Source organism: Spea bombifrons, chromosome 2, assembly GCF_027358695.1.
Source record: "Spea bombifrons isolate aSpeBom1 chromosome 2, aSpeBom1.2.pri, whole genome shotgun sequence".
In the NCBI taxonomy this organism is placed as follows: domain Eukaryota; kingdom Metazoa; phylum Chordata; class Amphibia; order Anura; family Pelobatidae; genus Spea; species Spea bombifrons.
The window spans coordinates 37,146,917-37,156,827 of record NC_071088.1 but is presented as its reverse complement, the minus strand read 5'-3'; positions in this window follow the sequence as shown (position 1 = coordinate 37,156,827).

Genomic DNA, 9,911 nt, shown 5'->3' with positions numbered 1-9,911 from the left:
GGTAGGCAGACAATGCAGGTAATGCTAGCAGAATGCTTGGTTGTATAGCGAGAGGTATTAGCAGTAGGAAGAGGGAAGTGCTCATGCCGTTGTACAGATCACTGGTGAGACCTCACTTGGAGTATTGTGTACAGTACTGGAGACCATATCTCCAGAAGGATATAGAAATGTTGGAGAGAAGGGCAGAGAAGGGCTACTAAATTGGTTTATGGATTACAAGATAAACCTTACCAGGACAGGTTAAAGGATCTTAACCTATATAGCCTAGAAAAAAGACGGGACGGGGGTATATGATAGAAACATTTAAATACTAAGAGGGAAACAACAAGGTAAAGGAAGATAGTTTATTTAAAAGGAGAAATACTACCACAACAAGAGGACACAGCCATAAACTAGAGGGGCAAAGGTTTAATGGTAACATCAGAAAATATTACTTTACGGAAAGGGTAGTGGACGCATGGAATATATATATATATTACAAAAAGCCCCTAGTAGCTATACTATTAATTTCTGTTTCACATGAGTACTCCCCTACTCGTGTTCCCCTGCTATTTGTGAAACCTTATGGAGATCAGAATATGACAATAATTGTGCCACACATGACGCAGTTTGCAACAAATACAAGTTCCCTTTAAAAAGCTTACCTTATATTAAGTTCCTACTTATAGAAGTGGAAGATTTTCCACTACCGTTTCTGAAGAAAATTAACATCAATATACCATACTGATCAAACAAAATGGTGTAGACCCAACACATGAAGCAAGTTAAAAAAACAAAACATATACAGTTATATAAATTAGATCAGATATGAACAATTAAGGTCTGAGGTAAATATAAACCATTATAGCAAAACCCCCCCAAAACATCACATTACATTTTATTTAAACATCTAGGAACATTGTTGATTTAGCTTATTTGTGAGGCAAATGCTCAAATTGCAACATAATGTAGCAATGAACGGCTTTGTATTAGCATTAGTCAAGACTCCCGAGTTTCAGAATAGGTTATTAGTAATAGGGTGACCGTGTCAGCTTCACATCGCTCATTTTGTTGACCTCCTTAAGTAAATTTTAGTGGGATGTTTGAACACACGGGCATGACTTGTTTACTCAGGTATACATCCCAATGGCTCTTATACATCTCCTCTTTATAGTGACAATAGATTTAACTTAATGCTCCTTACCTTTTAGAACAAATATCACAAGCAACAACTGGCGAGCCATTCTCTCTCTTTAGCCAGAGAAAATGTGTGAAATGAGGGTAAACTCATACATATATGTTTGAAATATGCCACAGGAAATTGCTAGCCTTTAAAACTCATGTGGTTTTGTCTGTGTGCAAAATGATAGAACAAATTGTATATATAAAGATTGCATGATAGATTGACTATCCTCTTGTCCCTATAGCAGATTTTTGGACCTCTAAATATCTGACAACCCTTTTAATGCCAAAAAGCCAAAGGGGATCAAAATAAATAAACAACGTTTCGACCTTACAATGAGGTCTTTATCAACTTGATAAAGACCTCATTGTGAAGTCGAAACGGTGTTTTTATCTTCCTTCAATAAATCTGCCTGAGCTGGAACCCTTGAGTGCCTGGAGCCTTTATTTATTTTGATCTACTGGGGAGCTGGCCCTTCCTGGCACACTTAAGCACCTGAGTTCCTTTGGTGTGTGTGCAGATTCCTCATTCTGGTAAATTGCCAAAGGTGTGAATATTTGTGCAAGGCACTGTATGTCTAGCCAAAAGATGAAAGACCACACTCCCCCACTGATCAAGTTATTGATATGTTAAACAACGTGTAAATTGGTTAATGAATAGATGTCTTGTTTCAAAAGACATGGTTATGTTGAACTTACTATTTGATAAACGGGGGGGGGGGGTTATTTTGTTTGGCAGAATAAAGATAGCCTTTTAACAGATTTTTTACAGGAAGGAATAAGTCTAACATCCTGGTCGGTTTAGTGTGGAGAACACTAGAAACATGGTTACCAATTCAGTGGTAGGCAAAGTGACTGTATTGAAACGCCTTTTTTTTTTGGATGTAGAGGAGAGAGAGAGTTTTCAGCAACCGCTCGGCGACCCTCAGTCTCCTCCGCAAGGCCTTTAGCTCAGTCGCGGTGCCGCACCGCGGCAGAGCAGAGAGACGTGTGGATGAATTGTGTGAATTAGTGAGAGGATTAATGAATTTGTGAGAATGCATTAATGAATGTGTAAATGATTTGTGTGAATGAGTGAGAATAAGTGATTGTGTGAATTATGTGAATGAAAGTGTGTGTATCACAGATGTATAATTGATTTGTGGAAAGGCAAATATGGCACAGGCAGGGGGTGTTTATGGTACAAAGATGGCAAGTCCTATGTGTGTTATCTGGGTGATGGTCGGGTTCTCTGTGGGCAGTGTGGACACCAGGGCTGGCTTTGGGCAATCTGATCTATGCCTGTAGTTAAGGGGGGGAGGGGGGTATCTATACCTATATATATATATATATATATATATATATATATATATATATATATATATAAATAATTAGGGATGCACCGATATATCGACGCATATTGGCTGAAAATAGCATTAATCGGCAAAATGCCAAAATAAAAAACAAAGACGCCCGAAAATGATTTTCCGCAGGGGCCCTGCTGCTTACCTGTGCGTTGCTCACACAGTGTGCGAGCAGAGTCTCTTGTACCGGCCAGGGGAGGCAGGAACCCAGAAGAGTCATGTGAATTTATCTCACATTACATGACTCCGTTCCTGCTTCCCCTGGGGCTGGGGGGGGCAGAGAAGTTGTTGTTTTTATTAAAACAATTTTTAAAGGTGTGTGTGGGGGGGTCATTTTCAGCTTCGGCCATGTTAATCCATTCATTCTCACTCATTCTGACTTTGACTTTATTTCAATATTCTTATTACCCTCTTTTCTCACTATCTGCCCCCCATATGACGCTCAGCAGTGAAGCAGCACTCGTGGAGAAGAGCAAGGGGCGCCAAGCGGTTGCTGAAAACTTGAGTGCCCCTCTCCTCCACGTCGTGCGCTTCCTCCGGACTGCAAAAAAAAAAGGCGTTTCAATTAGGGGGTACAACATGATGTAGGGGGGCCATGGCCCCCTCTGGTCCCACCCTGCCAACACCACTGGGTGATGACTGTACAGATATGTCATATCTGAGAGTTACAATTTTATTATTGAAATATGTGGCAAAGTCAGAGGCATTAAGCAAGCAGTAACTTGGGTTACATCCTCAATTGCAGATATGAGTGTGGAGTTATAGAGAAAGGTAGCATTGTTAGTGCATAACATGTTAGAGATGGGAGAGAGGAGAGGGAGTAAATTGGTTAAGAAAAGGGAAAGGGGAATTAGAGAAGTTAGAGAGCGAGCACATGCTAGAAAAAATAAGGTCCAGGGTGTGACCATCATCATGAGTAGGGGAGTTCATATGTTGTTTGAGATCAAAAGAGGAGGTAATAGAAATAAATTTCGAAGCCATGGGACTCAATGGGGTGTCAACTGTTGAAGTCCCCAAGGATAACAGAAGGAACATCAGAGGAGAGGAAGAGAGGAAGCCATGACGAGAAGTGGTCAAGAAAGATGTTAGCCGGGTCAGTGGGACGCTATATAACAGCCATGCGTAAGGAGATGGGATTAAATAGTCGGATAACATGGACTTCAAAAGAGGGAATTTTTTTAAATGCAGTTCATGGTGCAAAGTGGTCTGCCAGTATGTTTATGTAAAAGGTCCTCTTAAGGGAGAAGGACTGTGAAACCAATGGGAGTAATGAAATTCCAACCACCATTCAAGTTTCTGCAATGAATCCTTTGTGATAAGATATGCAGATTGAAATAAGAGTAAACAACAACAATACCTTTACTTTTCCTCTCACTGATTTCTGGGCCTAGAAAGTTTTGTCCTCTGAAGTGATTACAAATTCAGGAGAGCATTTTATCTCTGGATAAGTAAAATTAAATAAATCAATTACTACAGTACCCAAACACACACTATACACCCAAACACACACACCCCAGGACAGGCTCTACCACACTGACACCCAAATACTGCATTTGCTTGATCATATCTCCATGAAATCTTGTAATCCTCAGGAGTTACAGGGAGAGAGGGAGACATGCACTATATGCTAAAATTAACTGCTTCATGGCTTTGTGCAATATAAAATACTGCAATACCTATTGCACTGTTACAAAAAATAAACTCATTGCATTCTACAATTAAGAAAACAAGCCAACTTTCCTTGCTTTTGAGGAAAAAGTGATTACATCCTGAAAAGCTATTTTGGGAAGCAGTGTTCTTTTATCACTCATCAGCATCAATTACATACATGCTAAAACTATAGCAACACGCAGGGGCGTAACTAGAAGCCTCAGGGCCCCGGTGCAAGAATCTGTTAAGGACCGCCCCCCAACCCAATCTACCCTCCTCTCACACCATCTACCCCCTCTCCCCCCCTTCTCAGGCTATCTACCCTATCCCTACCCCCTTCTATCTACATTTTTTTTTGTTTTTATTTCCTTTTATTCGCCAACCTGACCCCCCCCCAGTTATGCACATCTGCCCCAGGCTTGCCACTCTGCCCCCTGATATGCCTTTTAACCCCCTATATGCCTCTCTGCCTCCAGAAATGCCTTATACCACTATACGCCACTCTGGTTAAAAGGCATATAATGGGACAGTGGCATATAGGGGGTTAAAAGACATTTATAGAGACAGAGTGGTATATAGGGGTTAAAAGGCATTTATAGAGGCAGAGTGGTATATAGGGGTTAAAAGGCATTTCTGGAGACAGAGTGGCATAAAGGGGGTTAAAAGACATATCATGGGGCACTCTGCCTCCAGAAAAGCCTTATGTCCCCCTATATGCCACTCTACCTCCCCGATATGCTTTATACCCTCCTATATGCCACTCTGCCCCATGATATGCCTTTTAATCCCCTATATGCCACTCTGCCTCCAGATATGCCTTTTGACCCCCTATATGTCACTCTGCATCCAGAAATGCCTTATACCCCTATTTGCCACTCTGGCATATAGGGGGTTAAAAGGCATATCATGGGACAGAGTGGCATATAGGGGGGTATAAGGCATTTCTGGAGGCAGAGTGGCATTTAGGGGGACACACTTACATACACACACATGCTGATTTTTTTTTGTTTTTAACAAATACAAAAAAATATTATACAGTTTGTACAAAAAATACATTAGTTTACTGACCTTCTACTTCTCTTCACTTCCGTCCTCTGGTAGCTGCACACTGTTCTCTTCTCTATCCTGACAGGATGTCACTGACACGACATCCAGTGCTCCAGCAGTCTGAGTGCGAGGGTGCCATATTACAATAAAAAAAAAGTGTTACAGTAGCTCTGGCCGGCGGCATCAGCACGCATCAGCCGTTTAGATTACATTCCCAGCAATCTGATGGCCGCATAGTGATGGGAGCAGCATGAGGGGTGAAAGGTCCCTGCGAGGGGGCGGAGCTTTCACCCTTCACGCTGCTCCCATCACTAGGCGGCCATCGCACACGTCTGCTGGGTGCTGATGCCGCTGGCGGGCGCTGCTTTAATACATTTTTAAAATTTAATATGGCAAGCCGGACCAGCTTGCCATATTAAATAAAAAAAACAAGTATTATAATAGCGCCGGCCGGCTGCATCAGCACCCAGCGGCCACTTAGATTAGATTTCGGGCAGCCTGGGGGGCAATTGTCCCCCTGCCCAGCCCGCCCCTGGCGCCGGAGGCGGCTTCCAATCCCGCTCCGCCGGCCGAATCTGCGGGCCCACCGGGAAATTTCCCGGTATCACGGTGGGCCAGTCCGGCCCTGCTTGGCCCAAGCAGGGCCGGACTGGCCCACCGTGATACCGGGAAATTTCCCGGTGGGCCCGCAGATTCGATCTACCCACTCCCTCCCTACCCCCCCTTTGTAGGTCACTTACCGTCAACTCCTGTGTTGGGAGCGTGAGGCATTTGTCTCGGGTGCCGGCGCTTCACTTATACAATGCCCATCGGGTGCCGGCGCTTCAGTATGAAGCGCCGGCACCCGAGACAAACCCCCTTACGCTCCCAACACTGCACTCTGGGCAGCGCTGAAGCAGGCGACGGCGGCAGGAGCAGCAGGTTGAGATTTTATATCCACTTTATACATGGATCCCTTGAAAGGAATTGCCCGCTGTACAAGACAGCTGTCCATGAGTGGTGATTTGGCTATTGAACCTCTTCCCGAGTTTTATCTAAAGGCTGTCTTGTACAATTACTTTCAGGGGGTCGTCTTACAATTGAGCAAATACGGTATATATTGATTATGTCTTTGACTTATTATATAGCAACTACATGTTGCCAGTGGCGGAACTACCGGGGTCGCAACTGCGACCGGGCCCTGGAGTTCTGCCACTCCAAGGTGGGTGGGGGGATATGATGTAGAAAACGATGGTGGGTGGTTGGGGGTTATGATGTGGAGAACGAAGGTGGGGGGGTCTGATGTGGAGAACAAAGGTTGTGGAGGGGGGTCTGATGTGGAGAACAAAGGTTATAGAGGGGGGTCTGATGTGGAGAACAAAGGTTGTGGAGGGGGGGTCTGATGTGGAGAACAAAGGTTTGGGGGGGTCTGATGTGGAGAACAAAGGTGGGGGGTCTGATGGTAGATTTGTGTGTGCATATACATATGGTGAGGCATGTGTATGGTACTTGGGCAGGCATATGTGTTTGTGTATAGGGCAGCTGTGTATATGTGCATGTATGTGCATACGTGTGTATGGGCAGTGTATATGTGTACATCTGTATGGGCAGTACATATGTGTACGTCTGTATGGGCAGTGTATATGTGTACGTCTGTATGGCCAGTGCATATGTGTACGTCTGTATGAGCAGTGCATATGTGTACGTCTGTATGGGCAGTGTATATGTGTACGTCTGTACGGGCAGTGTATATGTGTACGTCTGTATGGGCATTGTATACGCGTACGTCTGTATGGGCAGTGTATATGTGTGTATATAAGGAGTGTATTTGTCTTACAGTGTATACGTCTGTGTAAGTATGTGCAAGGGCAGTGTATATTTATTTGGAGGCGTGTTTGTGTGAGCAGTTTATGTATGTTTGGGCAGGCGTGTATAAGGGTAGTGCATTTGTGTGAGTACTGGCAAGTGTGTATCTGCAGGCAATTGCAGCATATATGTGTGTTTTTGTGGGCAGGCATGCGTAAGAGCAGTGCATATGTGTGTATGAGCAGGCATGTCATACTTAAAGGGAAGATAATGATTCTCTGTATGTTAGTGTGTGCATGCGTGTGTATGTTATTCAAGTGTTTAAGCGTGTGGATATGTTCCTGTGTGCATGACGTGTTAGGAGTCTTAGATGGTTTCTTCAGTACATCATAGTAGTCTCTGTGGCCGTGTCCAGTGGGGTCCATCTGTGGTTGTAAGATTTTTCTTTTTTTGTGAGTTTCTGTGGGAATTTTCTCCCATTCATCTAGTAGAACGTTTTATGAGCTGAAGGTGATAAACCAAGACATTTTGGACAACACTATGCTTCTAACTTTGTGGGAACAGTTTTGGGGACGATCATTTTCTATTCCATCATGACTGTGCCCCAGTGTACAAAACAATAAACAAAAAACCATAAAGGCATGGTTGCAATAATTCCCCACAGAAACTCTCCAAAATCTTGTGGAAATCGTTCCCAGAAGAGCGGAAGCCGTTATAGCGCCAAAGGGGGACCAACTACATATTAATCTCTATGTATTTATAATGCAATGTCATAAAAGTCCCTGTTGGTGAAATGGTCAGGTATACCCTACCAGTAAAAATGCTATCCCCCCCAGATTTTTAGGGGTTCCTACGCCCATGCCTGAGGTTTCTAGTTACACCCCTGTGGACACCCCTTCTAATTATTGACTTTAGGTACTTCAGCCACATGCATTGCTAATGCTAACAGCTGTAAAAGCTCAAGCACATAGGCATGCCATCCCCATAGACAAACAATGGCAGTAGAATAGGTCGTACTGAAGAACTGAATGACATTAAACATGGGGCTGTCAAGTTTGCTACAAGTTAGTTCATGAAATTTTGCCATAGTCCATTGTATAATGCTATTATTGTAAAGGGGAAGTGTCTATGAGTAACAACAGCTCAGCCACAAGGCAGTAGACCACGCACACTCACAGATCAGGGCTGCCAAGTGCTGGAACTCATAAAAACCTGTATTCTGTATCACTCGTTACAGGAGTTCCAAACTTCCTCTGGAAGTAACATCAGCACAAGCACTGTGTGTCAGGAGCTTTCATGGCCGAGCATCTGCACACAAAATGGAGATCAACATCGGCTGAGATCCATGCTATACGTTAATATGTCACTTTTAAGCTGCTATTTTACATTTTTGAGCGGTCAAGAACATGTTAATTGTGATTCAGCTCACATTCCCTCAATTGCATCTTGCAAAATGTAAAGTTACGCGCACTCTTAAAAAGTCATATATATGAATATACTTTCATGCTAATGCTTGAGTGCTGGCATGCAAGAGCGTGCAACCCTTAGTTGAGTTTGGTCAAATTAATACGAAGTGCATAGACTCGAGTGGTAAACCCCTAACACTTTCCATTTCAAATGCTTTTTTTCTACTTGTGCCAATATTTTTTTCAGTGACCTACATTTGAAGTCGGTGTGACAAACCCTATACCATGAGGGCCATAAATGTCTGTTAGCACAGTCCTCTAGGGCAATCAGGGTCAGGAATCCCAGCTTGTAGCAAACACAGTGCTTTATTTTTCACTGCTCAAACCCATAACATTTTCCAATTGCTCCACCCCAGGGACCCATATGTATGACTTGCATAGCAACTAAATGCCAAACCAATCATCTCCCTGGGGTTTACAGCGTCACCTTTCCTCCCCACCAGCTCAGAATCATGGGGCTGAGCGACTATGAGACTAAGCAGCTTTGCTGATGATGTCCCACTTAGGTGGGCATCAGGGGACTTTCCTTTCCACACACCATACATATGTCCTGGTATTGGAGATCCTCTCCTTGGCCTGCCCTTCTGGATTTCTGCAACCATCAGCAAATGGGAAACACACTGCACAGCCACGTCTTTTCTCTGTACAAATGAACACTATCGGAGTCTGCTCATCGAAAAGTTCTACCCTGTGTGGTCTACACGATACAGCCAAGTGCACACCATCTTCCAGCTGTTTCCCAGTAGCTTGTTCACCATCACTCCATTTAATGCCAAGCCATTTGCCCTAAATGCAAGTAAAGGCTGGACCTTATTGTCACCTATAGAAGGTTCCTCCTCGGAAGTAGGGATTCTACCGGACCTGGGACTACCTGCTGCCTGGAGCAGGTTACTGCCATGTTGATATTCTAGTTAGCCAGTACTTCTAGTACCATGCATGGTCCCTCCTTCACTTAAGCCATAAAGATTATATTTAATGGCATTCTTAATCACAATCTTTTTCGCCAGACATCTTGTTTTGTACTGTAGCTGCTCACTTGCTGCTTGTACAATTTTTTATGTTTCAGATACGGCGGCCCTTTCCTCTTGGACCTTAATCTGTTGCTGCAGAGCTAGCTTGGCCTCCCTCTCTTCAGCTAGCCATATACCCAGTTCATCTAACTGGAGTTGTAGTAGTCTGTGTTTTGCCACTGCAGTAACCCTTTGTTCCTCCAGGGTTGCTTTCGCCTCTCTCAGCTCTACATTGGAAGTCAGGGTGCTCTCCAGACTCTCTGGCATTTTGTCTCTCTCATAAAAATCAAAATCCACCAGGTGGCGCTCAGTTGTGTGAGTGCAATCTTTATTAACCCCTTAACGACAATCCCCGTACATGTACGGGGTTGCCGTGCAACGTGTTAACGACAATGCCCGTACATGTACGGGCTGCCGTTAAATAGCTGCATCACCGCGATCGCGGCGTT